Source organism: Taeniopygia guttata, chromosome 5, assembly GCF_048771995.1.
Source record: "Taeniopygia guttata chromosome 5, bTaeGut7.mat, whole genome shotgun sequence".
Classification (NCBI taxonomy): Eukaryota; Metazoa; Chordata; class Aves; order Passeriformes; family Estrildidae; genus Taeniopygia; species Taeniopygia guttata.
The window spans coordinates 34,946,262-34,967,051 of record NC_133030.1 but is presented as its reverse complement, the minus strand read 5'-3'; the positions used below and the strand labels follow the sequence as shown (position 1 = coordinate 34,967,051).

General features: G+C 36.7%; 1 protein-coding gene and 1 long non-coding RNA gene across 6 annotated transcripts in view; both read right to left on the bottom strand.

The window, feature by feature from the left end:
• Positions 1 to 20,790, bottom strand: part of MEIS2 (Meis homeobox 2) — a 174,829-nt gene that overhangs the window by 18,488 nt on the left and 135,551 nt on the right. The window lies entirely within an intron of this gene.
• Positions 1 to 20,790, bottom strand: part of LOC140684296 (uncharacterized) — a 38,085-nt gene that overhangs the window by 2,506 nt on the left and 14,789 nt on the right. Inside the window, exon 1 of the long non-coding RNA XR_012056361.1 lies at positions 26 to 20,790. This exon is cut by the window's right edge and continues 14,789 nt beyond it. This is a non-coding gene — a long non-coding RNA (uncharacterized lncRNA). The remainder of the gene's footprint in view (positions 1 to 25) is intronic.

The following is a 20,790-nucleotide window of genomic DNA, read 5'->3' as shown; positions in this document are numbered from 1 at the left end:
GAGATCTAAGAATATGTGTATAAGCCTGCATTTGAACCCACAAAACTGGTAATGTCAGGGCTGTATCCAACAATGTTTATCACTTCATCCTGGTCAAGTAAAACCCTCAGATGTATAAGGCAAATTTTCAAAATTATCAAGTTCTGTTATCAAAATCATCAAAGGCTCTGTAAAGCTAATCCCAAATGTTCAGTGAATTTCTGAGTTAGAAGGCAATACTAGCAAATGGGTGTTGACATTAATGCCTGAATTGTAGGCATTAATACATAAACTGTAGGCAAGATCTGCTCTCAAGGAATTTTCTGTCTCTGGTTAGATGTTCCATGAATCACCAGAAGGTGGACTTAGATACCTAACTACATTTTTTTGGTTTTTGAAAAAGGAAAAAAAGGGCCTTTGCTTAACACTGAAAATGCCTACATTCTTTAGGCATGTAGATTTCTACTTTTTAAGATCCCATCCCACCATCATTTTTGCTGCTGTGTATTTTTGTTTCCTAACAGTCTGTTACTTTCTGCAGTAACCATGCTCAGCCTCTGAGTTAGATACTTATGTCCTGTCAGGATTCCTATGGCAGATACCTTCCTAAGACAGACATTTTAGGACAAGACTTGTTGCCCTTATAATAACAAAGATAAATATCTCTCCTTTTTAGCTGACACCATTGTTATTTGACTGTTTATCTGGAAAGAAGAAGATCAAGTTTTACCTCCCTATCCTGCTTGATTTGGAACACAGACATGAACATGGGTCCATCACATTCTTAAGAGAGTATATGAATCACCCACAGAGTCAGTACAGCAAACAAAGCCCTTTTAGTTGATGTTCTGAAGACGTTCCACCCGAATTAAGCAATTTCACAGCCATAATTAACCAGCTCTTAACTTTCACATATCTGAAGCTGGAGCCTTAACCAAGAGTCTGTACAGTCGAGCCCATGTTCTTAATTAATTTTGTTCTAGTGCCTAGTCATTACATATACAAAAGAACTGGAAATCAGGAGAACAAGAAAGACGTGATAGTGAAGAAGACTAAAGATGGGGCATTATGTTCAATAGCGCATTGATTGAGAAACTCAACACAATCGGAACAGTTAAGACATTGATTTAAATCAAGATGAAGAGAAGACCTGCAAACATATATTCTATTTAACAAGTGAATTTTCTAGCCATTGAGCCATTGAGGATAGCACTCCCTCTACCCCATTTGACTCTTGTGTAAAGCTTGGTATGGCTGATGTATGACAAAAACTTTGGCTGAGTTTGGCTCTTGGGGAGGTTTGGCCGTTGAGGCAAGGATGATTTTGTGTTGAAAGTTGTGTCGCTGTGGAACAGGTTACTGCCTAGTTGTCATTGTACATGTATTTGTGTTCCTACTCTGACCTGGAGGTCCTTTATATAATAAAATAACCATGGACAGAGCAATATCTCACTTTATGGTACTGCTAGGGTTACAGTTACAGATTTCTCAATTATATCCCATTCTAAGCAGATTTGTGCATGCTCACCAGTGGAAAAAGTATGCGTAGATGAAAAGTTCTTAAGCTTCTTGGGACTAGATAGCAACTAGATGATGCTGGAAAATTCAGAGGTTGCAAGAGCTAAAGATTAACTTAAAGATTGCAGGGTTTGTGCTTGACACTCATATGCAGCTCAAATGTGATACCTATCTAACAGATACATATATATTATTGAGAAAATATTTTATAAAATATGCTACATGGGTCTTCTATTGTGGCTTAATTCGTTCATAAGCCAATATTATAATAACACTTTCATAAGAAGTTTAAACCAAGTTTTACAGCAACTTTAACCAACCATTGAAAGAAACACAAAATTTAAGGTCAATAGAAATATTATGTAAAGCAACCAAAAAAAAAAGCCAGTGAAAAGAGAAAAAAAAGCACCAAATTCACAGGCACCATCTTCAAACAAAATAGTTCAGCATTGTACTTTTGTGCATAAGAATTTAAAAATTAATTTGATAAGAAATTAACTCCAAATGGAACAAAATAAATATTTTAATTTGAATTCCTTGTCCAAACTGAAGAAAACTTACAAACTACAAATGAAGAAAACCATTCAGATTGACTAGTAAAGGAGAATTAAGTTTCCATTTCTTTTTCTTAATTCTTCCCCAGTTGTTATAATCAGTCTTTCCAGTGTGACTATAGTATCACCCACAAAATTTTTAGCATCATTGTAATCATAAAAGTTATGATTTATATCTTTATAAATCAAATTAAGTTTAACAGACCCTACTAATGCCACATATGTTTTAATCCTAATAAATTCTAGTCGAAGACAGCATAGCCTATGGTGTCTCACCTGAGTTCTCAGAGATGTTTCAGGAAGGGCATTAGCTCTATGAGTCAGTGAAATAAATAAAAACAAATATAGTGGTCAATAGGAAAAGAAAATTTAGCACTCTAAAAGAGTTTTAATAGAAGTCTGAGTTGAAAAATCCAGCTGTATTTTATGTATGTCCCTTAATCAGTTTTGATGAGATGAGTGGTCCAGTTAGCTGCCTAATTTTTGATACCTGATAATATGTGTTCCCAGTAAAAAAACAAAAAACAAAAAAACCCCCAAATTATCTAGAGGACCTGTATTCCTTTAGTTCAAGAAACTATAGACTATAAAAGAACAAAAATGAAAACATCATAATGTGAAATTTCATAAATTTCACAATTTCATGTACCTGATTGCTAGGACAAATCTAACGCAAAGATGTGCAGCTAAGATGGGTGCCTACACTTCATTTTCAAGTATAGTAAAAACACAGATAAAAATTGGAAAGAGAAAATCTTTTGGGGCATGTTTTGCATCCAGACCAAAACCCCCTATTTAATTTGTCTGCCAAATTTATTCCAAGTGCTACCAAGATCATGCTCTGTTTTTTTCCAATATAGCACAGGCCTATAATAACTACTTAAGCATGCCATACAGTATTAATCTCCCTCATGAATGCTGTCCCAAACCAGTTTCCATGGAGAGAAATTAAGAGGTATGTACAGGCAAAGGAGAAAATATATGGCTAGCCAATGATATAGAAAGGCTCTTCAGATACAGAAAAGCTCTTTAGATGGGAGCTATGGCAGAAAAGGAAGTATTTTTCAACTGAGATTGTTGAACTGAGGGGAGGACAGCACTAGACAAAGTGAGAAAAGAGGAGAATGAGGGGAAAAAAAGAGATATCTATGTTGAAATATGTTTCAACATTTTTTAAAAGAAGACAATTTTGAAATTAATCCAGAAAAGGCGGGAGGAAGGTTTCCGAAGTTCCTAAAATAGGAGATGATTTTTTTTTTTTTAATGTGTGTGTGAAGAACCAGCATTTGATACATAAAGTAGGGGATGAAGAACTGGGACTTAGAGTCCTGGGAGAATAGGACTACAATTATCAAGGTGGGAAGAGATGAAGGCAGAAGCAAAAGAGATGTTTTGCTGAAGTGGACATAGGAAAAGGGGTGGACACTGGAGGTGTGAGACAAAGAACACTAGGAACACTAGGTCATACATGTGGGTTTAAGACAGTGGGAATGAATGTGTGACAAGTATCAAGAAGTAAAACTCATACTTAAGAATGTCTGATAGATTAATGTTGCTCTGGGCTCACTGTCAATCTTGTTTTCCAGGTTATAAACATTTAGACAATACTCCTTTTACTGTAAGTTAGTTAGCCAAGCAATCTGCAGTAGCTGCAGCTGTGGCTTGTTCCCTCTCATCAGTAATTTTAACTCCAATAGTCATTAGTGTGAAGCTTTCCACAGTATTTTAAAGTGATACTTTCCTCTCAGTTCTTGAGTTCTGTTTTGTTTGAATGGACTATGTATCCTTTAACATCTAAATAATTTTCCCTGGGAATCATCACAACACAGCTACACTTTGAAACAGAAGATGTGAATGTAGTTCTGACAAACCTCTGCAATATTTGTTAAAAAATCTCCTAAACAAACCACAAACCAAAAAGGTAGCTTTGAACAGTTTATGATTATCTATAATCAATATGTTTCTCCATTATATAGTCCAAAGAACCAAGTCCTGAAAGAGCATGCATCTCTGTGAGAGGATGGCCCCTACATGCCATGAGTTATTGAATCCTCTCTGTTTGTTGTGTGCGGAACATGAAGTAGGCAATAGCTTATGACTGCTTTTAACAGTGCTTGCCTGCCTTATGACTTTTCAAAAGATCCCAGAATGAGGTTAGCATGATAAGGAGCTTGATTTCTCTAAGCAACAGTTATTCAGACTGACATCACCTATTCATTTGCTGGAGACCATATGAAAAACATAAAAATAAAGAAGACTCAACAGTCGGACTTAAGTCTGAAAGGGCATCTATAGTGTCATTACCACCAAGTGCATAAAACCTGAGCTCGATGTTGGCCTACTTAAAGTTACTATTTTTCTGTGAAGGGTTGGCAAAGCAATTTAAAAAATGATGGAGTAAAAGTAAGAGAAGTCCCATTAAAAGATTTTTCTTTTCTTTAAATGAGAGTGAACAGAGTAGGACTGTTTGAGTTTGAAGCACTTATTACCTTTGTACATTTGTCTTTCTTAACTTCTATTAACTGATTAGATTTCCCTTAGAAGTAAATGTTCATTGATAGATAATTGTATCGTTGTGGCTTCTTATTGGGGAAAAGTATAACATCTGCACACTTAAGACAGATAAAACCAGATGAATGTATCTGTCTGTCCATCAATCTCCGTACTCAAGAAGCCTGTGGGTATTTTTAGAGAATTTAAATTAGTTGCAAACAAAAGGGGCATTTTAAAGAAGGAAAATACACTTAATTAAAAAGATGTCAAAATTATTTTATTGTCAACATCCACAATATCTGTGACACAGTGATGTTGAGTAACTTGAATGCCAGTTCTCAGAACCATAATGAGTAGCTATTAGAAAAAAGCAGGGACTTATTATTAGTATCCCCACAGAGTTATCTTCTAAATTATTTATACTTGCAACACCTTCACGTAATGGCAGTTTTAAATTCAAACAAACAAAGCAAAGCACACAAAAGAGGGGAAGAGAATGGTACAGAAACCTTTTCTGAATATATGTAGTTAGAAAGACGAGTCAAATAAACTAATCAGATTTTGTTTCCTACTCAAATTCTCATGAGATTTGCAATAGACAGCATCAAAGCTTTCTGGGGTTGTGTCACCTTGATAAAGGATTGAACAGCATTGTATCTGTTTTATGTCTCACATCCAAAATGTAAAGGAATGCAACTTTGTCTGGTGCAAGTTTGCTTATTGTCTTTGAAATTCCACAGCAGACCCTCCACAAAAAGCTTAACTATCAGAAGGGTGCAAATAACACCAGAGCCTTGTGTTTGTTCTCTTACATACATCCCCTAGGTTATGGTGCTAGGTTTGCATAGGAGTTGGTGGGGAGCAGCAGGGGAGGGTTGTTGCTTTTATATAAACTTAGCATTTTGAATTACTGATTCTGATTTCCACACATGCTTTACTAATACACAGTGTAATGATTAACACTTCAGGAGTTAATGATTTTCAGAAAAATTGAGGTGGGATGCCTTTTTTTTTTTTTTTTTAAACCCTTCAGCCAAACTTAAGTCTGCTCAGTGCAGAGATAATTTGAGTTAAATTGAAGAGAAAATAGCTCAGGCTGAAGACTCTAATGGTCTCCTTCTGATCTTAAACTGTTTGCATTTATGAAGATATAAAGATCATCCTGTTCACTTTCCATTAACCAACCTATGAAGTTTTGTCTTAACCATCAAAACAAATTCCAGCTGAAATTACTTTCTTATTAGTTTGCTGAGCAGCTACATTTGGTTACTTTAAAAACAAATTTCTACCCCACAAAAAGGAAAAACTCCAGGATGATTTTCTCCCTGTAACAGAAGTATATAGCTAAATACTCCCAGCTTTTTGTCAGTCATAATAGAAGCAGGTTCTAAAAGTACCCAGTTATTCTGAGTGTCTCTTTTTCTGGGCATTTGGTTTAAGGTTCCCAAAATAAACACACAATGAAAATGCTAGCCTTCTTTTTAAGCAAAATGAGCCTCACATGTACTAAAAATGTTATTTGCCTTATGCTACTTCAGTTGCACAACAGCCCCCTCATTGATTACCGTCGAGTTACATTAGTTTAAAATTGGAGTCACTGAGTACTGGATCAGGTCCTATAGTCAGACATATGTTTTCCACTAGATAATGGCTACTTATATATTTATGAATTTTAAAATGCTTTTCAATTCAATTATCATTGTTTCTATGTGCAGGAAGTAAAGAAGTAAATTGCAACCAAGCTTTCAGGGGTTTATTCCCTTATGAAGCACTTATATTTCAAGTGTCAGGGGAGGGCAACTGTATAGTACCCTCTACATAATAAATCACACTGTTGAATATTCTTAATGCATTTTTGTTTGTGGTTTTAGGGACAAAACTATTACCTGTTGCTATGTAAAATACAGTAAAGGATACTCTGCTATCGTATCTTTAACCAAACTGCACAAAAAGTTTCAAGGATGTTCAAAACAATCGGTATTCAGATCTATTCTGTTCTGATCACCCCTAGAAACAGAAAGTACTCACAAAGTGATAAACAGCTTTCAGACAAATGCATAACTCCAGTGTCAATAGGAGTTATGTGCAGACACTCAGAGCAGAAATAGTATATAGCTCTCCATTCCTGAACATGACAGTCATAATAAACCTTAACCTCAACATTCCCTTCTTTCCTCAACCACAGCTAAAAATGCTACACACATTTATACCATCTAATGAACCAGACATTAAAAGGAAACCACAGATCTATACCAGTAGATTATCAGGAAGAGAAGTGTGAAGTGAATACTTGCTCATTACAGTATCATGGTTGTTACGAAAAGGAAAGACCTAATAAATCACTGTTGTCATCCTTCAGCAAGAGTAGGGGATAGTCTACCATTGGAGGTCCCACCAGCTACTAAAATAGCTGCTTGTAAAGTAGATAGTGCAAACATATAATGCAAAATCCTTGGGGACAGAAACCCAGACTCACCGTGGTGAACCTAGATAAAATGATGGATTTTTATTTTATTCTTCTTTGATGGCAAAACAAAGGAAGGAGAGACTTATGGAGTGAAGGACTTTGAGTGAATTGTATCTGGGTTTTGAGTCTGTTACCTATTCTCGTTCTTACTGTGTATAAACCAATTAATAGTAGATGATGACTCTGATGATGAAAAGAAGGGAAAGGCATAAGACTTGTTCTTTCAGAAGCAAGTAAATAAAGAAAGAGTAGGAGTGAATGGAGTTTAGAACTGACTCCTTTTCCACCCACATCTCCTTGAAGCCAGGGAAACATCCAGCACTGAAATGATCAAAACCTATAGCAAATAGTGGTCAGTAATGAATATGTATCATTGTAATGTGCAAACACAAAGAACAAAACTATACTATTGTTATGCCTCAGAGATGTATTTCATGCTATTCCTACAATTTCACTAATAACCAAAACCCTAGTCTACCTGATGCTGTTTCCTGTTGGCTAATAATATTGATAATTATTTCTTCCCTGTCTCATCTCTCATTTTTCTTATTTTGACATGATACATTTTATATTGTTTTTGAGACAATTAGACAATAAAGGGCACAAAAATATCTAGCTACTAATATATCCATTCCTCTACACTGCACAGGATTTACCTTCCTCTGATTGAAATTCTGATTATGGCACAGGGCCTGATTGCACTAGCTACAATTACTAGAGTCTGGTTTACAATTTGTTCTGTAACTGTTATTCACATGTAACTTTTCAAAAGTCTTTCTAAGATTATTTTTTTTAATGTGGATAATTAGACTGATATTTAAGAATTCTAATCTCATATGAATGCTCAATCAAAACACATATTTTCCTGCGAGCTAAAAATGTCTAGATTTCAGTTTTGATTCTCAAAAGAATGTTATTGTTCCTGCAGGACGTGAAATGGAACATAAAAGAGTACTTTACCTCACCATTTGAATTGGATAATTTTTTCTCCTCTTTTTTTTAGTTTAGAATATTTAATTGGTTATTGTTGTCTGGGTTTTTTTTTCCCTGAATATCTTTATCTTCTTCGCCTGTAAGTGTGGATTTACTGCTTTTAAAAAATCTACAAAAATATTATTGTCCTCATTTTGTGCTTTTTATTTTGCATATTTAATTCCTAAATAAAAAATAGACATTTTAAATTTCAGGACCCAGTCAGTTAGCTGTCTCTTTTAAGGCACTACCAAAGATAATAACAACTAATTCTGACTCTATTATGTGTATTCCAAGATTCACCCTTTTTTTACAAGCCACAAAACAAATGCTGGTAATTGACTGTTTGCAAGTACTGGTAGGAACTGGACTAAAATTTAGAGCTGAAATTGTACATATTTTGGCATATGAAATGCCTTCTTATCCGTAAGATAAGCCTTTTACCAAGCAGTAGATAGAAAAATTACAATGTCCTCATGACTGTTTAGGTTAATGCCTCCCTCAGAAAGGGGTGAGGAAAGAAAAGGGTTTAAAAAAGCCCAATAAATAATCTTTTACCATTGCAGACAGTAAAAAGAAATATAATTCAACAATAAGAAAGAGAAAAAAAAATGACCCCTGGAAGTGGGAGGGCAGAATATAGAGATATAGAAGGAATTTACTTCTACAGTGTGCACAGAAAAGTCATACACCTGAAATGACTGTCTCTTGTTCAAATATATTTGTGAGCAAATCCATATTTTGTGTTGGGGAAGCACAACTTAAAGCAGAATATGGTAGAATGTGGTATCTCCATGATCATGTTTTAATACAAGTTATTAGAGTCCTTGGTTTAAAAAGGAGAAGAGCGTTGATGTACACCTCAGAAATTGTGGCAGCAGGAAAAACAAATTTTTGCGCTTGTGATGTGAAAATACAGGTACTTCTCTGCATTTTGTTTTACTTTGGCTCTGTTTAGGTTTAATCCAAGCCTAATTTAAGGGACTTCTTTCAGACACATTTCCCATTAAGCAGATGAACTTGAGATTCTTTGTCACGTGTGGCTCATTTGAAAACAAATGCCGTCATCTGTCTGTTGAAGTGAACGCCATGGAGAGGGATATCAAAGTCCATTCACTTTGGTTTCCAGTGAAAGAAACAAGGGCCAACAAAAGAATGAGAGGTGGAAGTGTGCTGAAGTGCCACTTGAGGACGTGCTTTAGTGGTGAACATGGTGATGGTGCTAGGTTCACAATAGAACTTGGTTGTCTTAGTGGTCTTTTCCAATCTTAGCAATTTTATGATTCTATGATTCTGAGTGTCATGATCCAGCAGTTTTCAGGGACCTAGTTCTAGGCCATCACAGGAATGGTAAGTCTGATTTTCCCTGGTTTTGCACCATGTAAAACCTCAAGTTTCTATTCATTTACTTTAGGACAAGCAGGAGTGTCATTGGATCAGAACCTCCAAAAATTTTATATCATATGGCTCCCTTCCAAATCAGATTATTCTATGATTCTATACAGCATTTAAATTGAAGGCACAGTAACTATTGGACCTTGGAGGAAGGTAAAAGTAATAAGCATCATGCATCCTCTTTCTTTTTCCTTTAAAGAAAATTATTTTATGTATTTGAGGAATATAAGCAAACAAATTGATTAAAGCAGTTATTGCTTCATTGCCAGGTAATTTTTTCTTAATCTTGAGATTCACAGCAGAAGTGAAGCATGCATGCCGGAGCACCTTCTGATTTATCTGACACTGATATTTTTTGCATATTTTACAGTGGCTGGAGAATGAATCTTTATGCCCTTTTCTGAGCATGCCAGTGTAAGCAAAAAATACTGTGTATCCACTGAAACAATTAATGTTACAGGTAGCTTGCATCCCCTTAAATAACTGTTTCTTGGAAGTAAGTTATTGTGCAAAGTCAGGGTCAGAGTAGATTATTACAGACCAAGCATCAAGAATGCATGCAGAGGGGCATTGCTGGAGAGGAGTCTGTGGGATAATTCCCCATTGTATTATCTCCCTGGTGTTACATCCTGTATTACTACTGCACACTGTTCATTTAAGTCACCACATACAGCAGGAACAATTCATACACCCCAAATTTGCTGGAGTAAATGTTCATAAAATCTGTGCCCAGAGCTGAAGATAAAACACCTATGCCAGGTATAGGTTTTGTAGTGTGTCTTATAGTTGCTTCTCTGTGATTTCATGTGCTGGTGAATAGTGAAGGCTATTATGCTGGCAGAGTATTGAGGGCTTTAACAGCTTTGTGATGGTACAAGTGTTACTGTAGGTATTTTCAGTCATTTGTTATTATCTCCATGTCATGACACATGGAAAAAAGGAAGAGATGGACACAAACTGCTGCAATCCTTTGCAGGAAACTGCCATATTGTCTATGCATTGTCCTGCAAAGGCTCTTTGAGTTAGTTATTTCAAATGCTATTTGAGGACTGATTCAAAATTCAAAACTGAAATCTGTGAAAAAACTGCAGCTCACCTCAACAGACTTCAGAATAGGAACATAGACAATCAGAAGGAGAGATGCAAGAAATAAAACTACTTTGAAAATGTGATCTTAAATTGTCCCAACCACTGCTGCCTCACTTAGATTACCTACAGAGGGACACAGTATGACTTTCTGGGAAAGCCAGAGAAGGAAGCAGCAAAAAGTATTTATATTCAGGCTAAAGATGTTTTTATGTTATGTTAATGCTTTCCCACCTAACATATTTTAGTGAGCTTTTTTATACATTTTTATCTTATGCTATAATATGTTGTCACATAACACAAAAATATGTCAGTATGATATTCCAAGAACAAATTTTTGCACTTTTTTACCTCAATTTTCTTGAGCTCAAATTTGTTGCTTCAGTGTTTAATTACTGTTTGAACACTTCTGTGGAAGCACACAGCTCCATCTCAGTGCTACATTCTGGTATCTGTATGCTGTTTACCTGCTGAATCCACTTCCTGACTTCATTATTGATACTTATTGTCAGAAAGACTGTGCAGACTATTACAACCTTGTCAGGTGATTGAATGCTTTAGGGAACAGATTTCCAAAGCTATCCCTGAACATAAAACAGATATGTGTGTTGTATTTATAAAAGTAGGAGAGGGTTTTGAAGTTGACCCTCCTACTACATGGATGTGGCACACAGTGAGCTTTGCATCTCAGCTGGTGATTCTAGGAGCTGCCTTATTATGACTAATAAGTCTACAGATTAGGTGTCCTGGACTAGTTCTCCAAAAGAGAAAAACCAGAAGTTTCTGAGTAGAGTTGTAGGAAATACTTACCGTAAGCACAATAAAATAAAATTAATATGATGCTGGATTTCAGCAGAAAACCCCCACCTCAGTGATTTTGGACTCATCTTTAATTTTGCTTTACTAGCATATCACATTTCAAATCTAAAGGAAATGTTGTAGCCAAACTGATGCTCAAACCAGTGCTGTTTCTGGGTTTCTCTGTGATTTTTGGAGAGAAAGGAAAATTACATTTAAGCTGGAATTTTGACACACACAAATAAAAAGAAAGTCGTGTGGCTGAGGAATAAAGTTCTTCCTCAGAACTGCTTTTATGCAAACATGACCCTCCAGAACCTCAATGAGCCAAAGACTGTTGAGACTTGCTCTCCCTGATTTAGCAGTTTACTTAAGCTTGTGCCTGTCTATAAGCATATGGATAACTTCATTAACATGACTGAGAGTTAGGCAGGTGCTATGACAGCCTAATGGAGTTAGGCCGTGTCTGTAGAATGACTTCTGAGTGTTTGTTCTTGAATAAGTCAGCCAACAGTCATCTTGGCTTTTGCTGATCAGACTACTTCGCTCTTTGTTATCAGTGGCTTTTGACTAAACTTAGCAATAGGATACTCAGCAAGATTAAAAAATTTTAGTTGCACATAAAATTATTTTAGCTCATTATAATAGAGGCCATAGACATCAGTCGTGAATTTTATATATAGAAAAAGCTAAACTAATGATTCACTTCAGGAAAAAATACCTGTGAGTAAGATGGCATCTACTTTTTGTCCATAAAGAGACTAAAGTCTGAGAAATGAGGGATCAAGAAAAAGGTTAATGATACAGCAAGCAACTGAGAAAAAGTCTTATCTTGAATCAAATAAGTGTTTTTTTCCCTGAGTTCACTCCTCAGATCTGAGTAGCAAGAACTCCAAGGCATTAGCAGTACTCTATCTTTCTCTCCAGAAAGCAATATTGTTCTCCTGTGTATAAGTGAACTCTAAGCTACTGTGCCTTCATTTCTCTCCTCCTGTTACAGCTCTGATTAACTAAACTCGCAGGTTTCAGTAGGCAGTGAAATGTTAAAGTTGAGAGAAAGAAAGGCATCTTGGAAAACATACATGGACACATCTCACCATATTCAAGACCTTCACGAAAGAGTACAGTGTTAAGGAAGTTCCACATGGTTTTAAAGTTAATGGGAAAATCCTGATTTATTTTTCAATATAAACCCCAGAAATATTCTCAGTGTCTTCCAAAGCACTTACTGGCTGCTTTACAGGACACTCTGCCCATCAACATATAATATATTCATTTTTGAGATATAGCTTTGCTTTTAAAATGTAGGTTTTGTTTTCCTTTGCTTTGCTCCCTCCTGTAAATTGGAATATTTTTCCTACACAGGGAAAGTAGTCTTTATTAAACTTGTAGGCTTACAAATGAACAAGGCCAGACAATGTAAAGAGCTGAAGAAACTTTTTTGGGGGTTGATTTATGTTGAAACAAGCCAGGGAAATACAGCATATTTTATATTGTCTGATAAAAGACAGTTTATAAAAATCCCTTCAAAATGCAATGTTTTGAAAACCACAATGAAAAATAAATTTTTGATAAGTCTTTCCTCAGTGATAGTTGTGGCCAAGGAAAGACTTCTACTACAGAAGTGCAATACAAAATTTTGAATTGAGAAACTCTATATAGACTGAGTTTTACATGAGTAATTGAATTTAGGTAAGGAATCCAGAAGAAAAAGAAAGAAGTGATAGGACCAGCAGATATCAAGGAATTATTGCAATATATTTAAGGCAAGAAGCACATTTTGAACTATAATTTTCCTGATAATACAGAAATGCCCCACTCTGATGATCCAAATTTTTAATCTCTTTCTTCTTTCATTGGTATTTTTTAAGATGAAACACAGCAAATCTAATTTCTCCCGGGAGAAACTGTGCACTCCTGGATATTGCTCTTTCCTTATTGTTAACACTGAACTAAGGAGTTCACTATTCCAACCTTATTCTCCAAATAACAAAATTTCAGAGCGGTGGAGAAGGGCTATCATTTTGGATTATTTACTTTTGTATACCAGTCACTAGACATGAAAATTATGAAAATTTCTCTGAAAATTCTGACTTGGATTTTTGCCAAGTTAGCATTCCTGATTCTGTATTGACCCACGTCTTGGATATTTGTACCATGTAATACAAAGCCAGAATAAGACAGTCTTAACAGGTATTGTGGGCTTTTGTATGCATTGAGTTGATAATGTAAGGTGCAAAACATTCATAAATCAGCTTTAGTCACATTTTTCTGAGCACATTTTATCCGAGCATGTGCCCTTTAGGGATCTTATTTTGTTCAAGCATTTCTATTCTTCCTCTTCACTTATTTTTGATGCTAAGTGGTAAGAAAAGCTAATTATACCTTTACTGTTCCATTGGGCCAGGTTTCACAGTATATCACTTTGGCTTAGTTATGCTGGTTACTATTATAATGTAAATTTTTGAATTCTCGCTGTCCTAGAAAGCACCTATCATATCACTGCACTCCTACCGTGTCTCAGTTTGGGCACCTGTAAATGGTCTGTTCTCAATAAGGGAAGTGAGGCTATGCAGAAAGTTTTCTGGTGCCCTTGTTGCCAAAAGGAAAGGGGACAACTTCTTAAGCATACATTGCCATCATGTTCCCTTAAACCTCAACCCAGACCAAAGTATGGGTTAACTAACAGTTTAGGAAACCAAATTATCAGATTTCCTTACGATGTAACATTTCTGCATCAGCAACACACCTTGAATTAATTCAGAGAGTCCAGTGTGAGCTGGTTTAAAACTTCTGAAAATTCACTTGCTGCAGTAGTCTTGAACTTCATTTCAGAGAAGTGAAAGTGTGTTTGCCCCCTTTTTGTGAACTCTTGAAATAAATAATGTTCAGTGTAATAAGCATAAGCCTTGACAGGAACTTGTGGCAAGACCAGCAGCAGCAATCAGCTAAAAATGTTCAAATTGCACAGGCCTGTGTTTATGCCAGGGATTAATTTGGTCATTTAGTTTGGATTCTGTCTAGATTTAAAAAATTCAGTAGAGCTGTGTTGCTTTGAAGTCAAGGCCTTAGATTTGAGCTCACCTTTCCTATTCTAGCTCAAAAACATAAGTAACTGAAGCAATTTAATACTATAGCTAGTATTTTAACAGCCACAAGGGCCTAGTAAAGGTGTGGTGTTTTCTCCTAAGTTTTCAAATCATCTACCTTTCTCTGCAGTTTACAAAATTGCAGTTGCCCTGACATCTCCTGAAATGTAAGCAGGGCTGTTGGTTTTCATGTTTTTTCTTGTTTTGTTTTGTTTTTGTTTGTTTTTACCAATAGATCTTCTTGAAAAGAGAAGCCTAAGTGTTACATAGAATTACAGTTCTTAAATAACAAATAATACTGTATAAGCCTCTCTTCCTACATGTTTTCCTTAGTAGTCTGTGGGAGAAAGGGGAAATACAAGAATTCAATGAAACATAAGCAGCAAGTAAACCTTTCTATCCTCTCCAATTACACAAAAATAGGAAGGGAGCATCATTTTCAAAGGAACAAATGTTACACAAGACATGCCCTTTAAATCCTTTTTAAGGTTCCGTGACCTGTAAAACTATCTGCAATATCAGCAACAGAAAGCTTTGCACAGAACAAATGCTTATGTTTTATGTGTACTGTATTTGCTAATCATTAGTTCATAAGCAAGAGCAGATATACAGTGTGCTATAAATAATGGCGGGAATGTAAAAGTGAATTGATCTGTCTGGCTATCTAGTAATACTGCTGGCAGAGAACCAGTTTTGAATGGCTGCCAACTACCATAGACCCAGCCAGGGATTTGTCTAGGGGTCTTGCCCTGTCAGGCAGAAAACAGTCTTAAGCTGAGCTCCCAGAACTGTGAGCACCGCCTACTGCTCAACAATGAGCATTTCCTGCAGCGTCCCCTTTACCCACTTAGTTAAATAGCAGAAAACATGCACGAGTTACCAAGCTATGAAACCAAGCATCTAAAAATATTAATCACTGGATAGAGAGGTCAGCGTGCTTGTGAACTGAAGTGAAATAGATTGTTCAAATTGACTACGCACACGGAGAGTGAGAAACTGAGAGCGAGATCCACATAGGCACACAGTCACGCACAAATATGCTAAATTTATTCTGTTGCCAGAGCCCTTAAAGCATTCCACAAATGTATGGTAGCTACTGTGCCGAAATCCTCATGGGTGAGATAGTAAACAGGCAGAAGAACGGAAGTGTTTATAGTGAGCTAGATATTTTTAAGAGGATAATTATGCTAAATAATGTGATTGTAATAGACACAAATGGGGTGGGGCTTTATTACAGGAAAGAAAGGAGGTGGCTCAGAAGCAAGTCCTGACAGCAAAATTATTTCCCCATCTCTAGTGCAAATGGAGCAAAATGGTGGGCTAATTTTCCCCTCTTCCTTTAAGTCAGTCATGCTGATCCACTTACTGCATTGCTTGGACTAGTTTTCTCTGTGTATAAACATGGAAAGACAGCTCAGGCAGCAAACTTACCTCGGGATGCCTTGCAGGGATTCAATAATGTGCCTGCTTGGCACTGTTTCTTGTATCCCTCAAGGCTCTCTCCCAATCTCTTTGTAAGATCAGCCCTGGCTCAAAAAAGAAAAAAAAAAAAAAAGAAAAAGAAAAAAAAAAAGAAAAAGAAAAAAAAAAAAAAAGAGAAGATGGCAGAGAAGAAGAAGAAAAAGAAGAAGAAGAGGAAAAAAAGGAGTCCTAGCAAACTGTTTAGCTTCATGTAATCTCTTCTCTAGGTGATTCTGATTCACTGTTTGGTACAGAGTCATAGTATGTCCATTCATGTGTGTGTATGTGCGTGCATGTGTGTAGGGACACTCATTATATCTGTTCAGTATTTATATTCCTATATAAACCTATATATTATTTTTACAAACATAGGACAAGTTGCTAATTAAGTACTGGTAAATTGAATTTCTTCAAAGTGAAGCTTATAGATCAGAGACCACAGAGACCATAGGGCTTGAGCCGCTGCTTTGGTTTGAATTTTGTATGGCTTTATTGAATTTTATAAATACCAACCAAATTCAAACAAAACTGATTTAGATTTCACCTCATCACTTAAAATATATTTTGTAGAGTACAGCCTGTGCAGTAATCCTCTGCTATACTTTAATTTGGTTTTAATTTTATAGGCCCTGTTTTAACTGCATATTTCCAGACCTTTATTTCTCTCACAGCTCTTAGCAAAATGGTAGCTCATAAACACAAGCTCTGCTGTATAGACTTTGCATTTCATCCCAAAGTATTTCCTTTTTTATAGCCATGGTCTTTCCATCTTAGTGCTCTGAGCTTGGGTCACAAATCTCACTGCTATTCCAGTGTGTGACATCTTCGCTCGTTTGCCGCTGCTCATTAACAAACAATACTGCTGTGAAATTGGTTTAATGACAAAGTAATAAAATTGCTATTCTGCTCACAGATTGCCTGAGGCACTTTGAGCTCCTACAAGGCTTACTGTGGGTGCCAAGATACATTAAGCTGCTTATTCGTAAAAACTGCATCATCCGTTTTTTTCACAGGTTTTTTCCTTTCCCTATCTAGCCCCTGCTTCTTTTTATCTTCAAATAAAAAGATATATTTGCTTATGTTCTTCCATGCTGTCAAGTTTTTACTTTCATGCATATTTCTGGAAAATGAAAGTGTATTTCATTTCATTTTTCTTTTTAAAAGGTCACTCTGTCCCTATTCCAATGTTGTTCCTGACTCCAAACCCTTTGCAATGCAACATTAAGGGAGACTTATTTTAATATACCATATTATGTAATTGGGATACTAGATAGAGTTAGTCCTATTTTAGGCATAGCTGGATAAGAGAACTACTTATAGAATAAGTTTCCTTTTTTAAAGTACTGATTCGTGCAATGCAACTATTTTCTGTCAAGGTTTTAAGGCAAAAGTGTATTTTTTTGTTTCTGTTTTAAATGTGAAAATAATTATATCATACTTAGTTACTTTTCATACTCAAATTATACAAATACTAAAATATGGCAGAGTAATGACAACCAAAAAGCTTTGAGAAGCATGTGGTTTTCATAAAGAACGGCATATTTTAGAAAGCCTTCCTTTTCTTTTTCTTTACACCCCTTTTCTTTTTTCATTTATTTCTGAGGCCCATATGGACCCAGAGATTTTCTGCTGGCAGACAATGCTAAAACAACCCAGTTGATCTTTAACAGGTGGACAGGTCCTGATAGTTATAGACAGGCATCTTGACACTACCAAAATGGTGTAAACAAACAATCCTAATTAATACTATTTCACAATTTAAACAAGCATGCTAAGCATTTATATTTATCAGTTTTCATTCAGGGAATGATTGTAATCTCTAAATGCTTCATTGCACTTACATGTGTACATTTGTGCACACCTATATAAAGTACTTTTTAGGGAAAACAATGGGGAAAAAAAACCCCATGTCTTATTTCCACTTCAATAACAAGTAATTTGACCTGCTGAGTAGCTTAGGAAATGTGGTTTGGGTATCTGTGATGGTTAGCTAGCAGTGGAAAAACTGGTTCAGAAACAATAAGACCTGGTCTGAACATGAATCTCACACACACCCCGCTGCCCCCCTTCTCTGCTTCAAACCTCAGACTGATCCTCCTTTCAAATATCTTGTGCTTCAGGGCTTCCCCAGGTCAGATTCATTGCAGAATGTGTCTGACCTGAGGAAGCCTCAGAGCATGAGATTTGAATGTAGCAGGCTGATGCAAGCCCAGGAGAGACTCCCAGCCTGGTGAGCACCCCTCGGTGGGATTATCCAAGGTAGGAAGGCCTACTGCAGGTCAGGAAAGGATTTAAGCACGCACAGAGGAAAGTGAGGGATAATGGGAGTCACTACGGCTGAGCTGGGCTGCAGACTCTGCTCAGAGGTGGTGGTCATGAAATATGCTGGGAGATCACAAAAGAAAAGGGAAATAAAATGGAGGAAAGAGGAAACTAGGATTCAGAGGAAAAGGCTAAACTGATGCTTGACTGGCTGCTAGGATGTAGACAGGACCTCCAGAAGTGTGGGAATGGAAAACCTGTGAAAGGCTGGAAATTATCCTCTTGGTTGAGGAAGAGTTAATGAGGTTAAAACCCACATATCACAGAAGGTTTAAATAAGTAGATCTTTTGGGTGCCTTCTATAAGTATTTTCCAATTTTCTGGTTCCTTATGATCTTTTTCTGTGCCCAGTAAAAGGAGTGTAGAAAGCACACTAAAACTGATTATGGCCCCATGATCTCCAGATCAGGTCTTTTTTCTCTCCACACCATGTTTAAAACTTCCTGCTGCCAGTTCTAAAATCTGCTATCTAGTCTTCACTTCCAACAAGTGACCTACAAACTTTGTTTAGCCTGAGCATGTGCATGTGGGTGCTGTGAGTCTGAGATTCACAGACTTTCTGTTTAGGGGGGATTTCCCCACTCCAGAGGACGCTGACAATTCATGCTCTTTTTGTGCTGTTTTAGAGTTCCAAAGGCACTCATCATCTTGGTCATGGAAATCAGTGGGAGCTAGGCCCTAAGCAAGAGTTAGGAGCACACAAGTGGAGATTAGAGCCTTTGTATTCCAACCAAGAGTGAACCTACAATGCATCCACTGGTACTACTAATGCAAGATTGATTAAGCTTCTGCTTAATTCTTCTGCTAGGCAGATTTGGGCTTATTTACTGTTCAAAGAGAAAGTATTCAGCTATGTACTTATCCTAACATCTACTGGACACCCTAAAAGTATGTATTGGATCCCAAGGATACTGTATGGAAGCCTCTGAATTACTTTCTTTTCCTGTCTGTGAAGTATACATTCATAACTTGCTTATTTTTCTATTCGCATTTTAATGGACCAAATCTGGGCCCAAAGTTTGTGTTGTAGAGAGCATATGTATATCTTTTCTTGGACCCCTGTGTAGAGCACAAGCACAATCTGAGAAAAGAATTTGGCCCATATGAAGGGATTGTCAGGTTTTAAAGATGTGGTAATTACAAGCACACAAGGAAGCCATGAAAGTCTGGATGAAAAATTCAAATGAGCCAGCAAAGACACAAATTTGGCTTTGAACTAGGAAAGCTCTTGCTTTGATCCTGATCCTTTTGGGCTGCAACCACAAGTTCTGACAACAAGCCACATGTGTATATCAAATGAGCTGATGGGGCTGACTGAGAGGTGTGTCCACTGCCTGTTCTTGCTACCCTGCATGCTTACATCTGGTCGATATTTTGGTATTTTATATTTTTCATTTTATTTGCAACTGGCGGCTTATAAGACTATGAGCACTGACAACTGCAAAATTGAAAGGTTAAGGGATAAGAGAAAGATGTTGAACACAGTGACACTGAAATTTTGAAAGGAAAATTACTGAGTCTGGGAACTATTCAATAGCAAGTATCTCATTTCTCCTTATCTCTTTCTTTCCTCAAATGGATAAGAAAATGCCTTTGGCCCTCAATAGGTTCTCAGGTTTTGTATATCTGTGCTTCTTCAGACTGACTCGACACACCTCATTTTGCTGTCTTAGAACACCTAGGAATTTTCCATAGACTTGTTTTGAAAGTTTCCTCATTGTTTGTAAAGTGATAGATGAAGGAATTGTTTATTTATGTGTAATTAGTGCCATACTCCCATGGCACATAACCTGGAACAGATTTTCTGTGGCAAAATTGCTGGAAAGCATGCTTTTTATTAAAACAATCAGTCCAGAAAAATTGTCTGACAATAGAAGAATACCACAGTGTAGCTATAACTTTGGTAGGATATGGATAGGATGATGTGTGCAATAGCTATCGTGACTTCTATGTGAATGTACAGACGCAGAGAAAAGAACTAGCTGGGAAGACCATTGCAGGCAGAGTCTGGTGTGACAGAGGCACAGCAAGGAATTGTCCTAGTTTATCTTTCCAAAGATCTGATACCCACCAAAACCCAAATGGAGGAGAAATGACCAGTCTAAAATCAGGTAAATTGTAAAAGAAAGCTCAACTTATTAGATGTACTTTTCATGAATAGATTTGATCTTTATACATCAGGAGTGACTTGCACTGGGCCAGGACAGTCCCACAAGACACTGTGCCCTGAGACTCCCTCCGGAAGCACAGCTCCCCCAGCTTTCCCCCTGCTCTAAGGGAGCAGCAATTTACTGCTAGCCCACACCAGCTGCCGATAATTCCATCTTCACTCCTCCCCCAAATCCGTTCATAGCAGCTTGTATTTTGAGAGTACAGGGGAAGAATCTCCTCAAGAGATAACACGTTGAAAATAAATGTTAGCTTCTATAAAAGGTACAAGCTTAAGTATGCCATGCCCACTGCATTTATTTAAGGATACAAGTTCCTTCAAGCAAAATGTCAATATTTTATTTCCTTCAAACTATGAAGCTATGTTATTTTGGTTGAGCATTAAAACGAGTCTCTGGTTTTATTTGCTAATTGCAATAAACCTTCTCAAAGGAATGTGATTTGAAAGTTGTTTTAAATGCAGATGACACTAGATTTTGGTCTACAG